The sequence below is a fragment of the Prosopis cineraria genome, unplaced genomic scaffold, assembly GCF_029017545.1.
Source record: "Prosopis cineraria cultivar Desert tree isolate PC_DT_omini unplaced genomic scaffold, ASM2901754v1 PC11, whole genome shotgun sequence".
Classification (NCBI taxonomy): Eukaryota; Viridiplantae; Streptophyta; class Magnoliopsida; order Fabales; family Fabaceae; genus Prosopis; species Prosopis cineraria.
Genome location: NW_026555342.1, coordinates 4,752,780 through 4,754,380, shown reverse-complemented (window position 1 = coordinate 4,754,380; position 1,601 = coordinate 4,752,780).

Genomic DNA, 1,601 nt, shown 5'->3' with positions numbered 1-1,601 from the left:
ACGTGCACCATGTGCCATGGCACATGAGGCTAGAAAACATGAAGCAGTCTTCTTTATACCACATGTCACAGTGCATGTGACGTGTACTGTGGCACACGACCTATTTTTTGTAAAATTAAGGCTTATGTTAGCTCAAAAAAAATGGAAGAGAGAAGAAAGGAAAACAGAGAGCACGAGTTATGCTCTACTAGAGCACGACATTGTGAAGAAATTTGAAAACTACTAAAGTAAGCCTTTCCTAACCTTCTCCTTCCTCTCTACTCTAGTTTGAAACTATAGTTTGTAATGTGGAGTTGATTTTTAGTCTATATCTAGGCTCTGGGTTCGAATTCATTGATTTAAATAAAGTTAATAGGAGTTATTTGAGTTATTAAAACATTAATGGAGAGTTTTATGCATTAATAATGGTAGGTGGATATTTATGTCTAAAAATGTGTATTAAATGTGAATTATGAGGATTATTGGGAGATATTAATGACTCTAGAAGTATTAAATGTAAGAAAGATGCGATTTGGGTATCTTATGAATGAAAAATGAGAGCTTGAAATGTGTATATAGTAATATTAATAATTGTAGACTTGATTAATTATAAATTAATCATCCTTGCACCATAATTGGTTTGAAGAGCAAATTTAAAAGTATATATTAAAGAATAAATTTTTGACCTCTTAAAAATTTTAAAATTTTAATATAATTAAAAAAAATTATATAATTGTTTATTAACTGAAGCGTATTTCGAAAATGAATTTTATTGATATAAATGATGGAATTTGTGGTTGTAAATATATGCAAAGAATTATGAAGAGTTTTGTTAGCTTCATTTGTCATAAATGTAAGGCTGAATTCGAAACGTTCGTGTAAGAAATTGATTAGTTGATTGATGTTGTGTGATTGTGATGGTTTGGATGAAATTGACTAGTCATCAATATATATATCTATAAATTTTGTAGAATAAAGGTGATTGATTATAATTATCTTCTCTCTCATTGATCAACATAATTTTAATATAATGTTAATTATTCTCTCTCATTAGCCCATTAATTTTTGTAAAATTAATTTAATTTTAGTCTAATATTAATATTACAATTTTATTGATTGATATGATTGAATTTTTTTTCTCATTGGTTAGCATAATTTCATTTATTTTAAATAATTTTTATCTTTTCACTGGATGAGAGCATTAAGTTAAATAATTAATTAATTAAATATTTAAATCTTGTAGGATGAAGGTGATTAGTTACAAATCTCTTCTCTCCCATTAATCGACATACTTTGGTATAATATTAATTATCCTCTCCAATTGGTCTAGTAATTTTTGTATGATCAATTTAATTTTAGTCTAATATTAATATGAATATTATTATTTCATTGGTTGACGTGATTAAATATTTTTTCTAATTGGTTAATAGAATTTAATTAATTTTTTATTTATTTTAATTGATTTTTTCTTTTTACGGGATGGGAGCATTAAATTTTATTTCAAATTTTTCCTGAGTCATTTATCATGGGAGAATTAACTATGTTATTTCCCATACTCTTGAGTTTCGTTAGAGAGTTTTTGTTCCCAGTATAAAAATATTTTTGTGTCTCTCAATTTCATA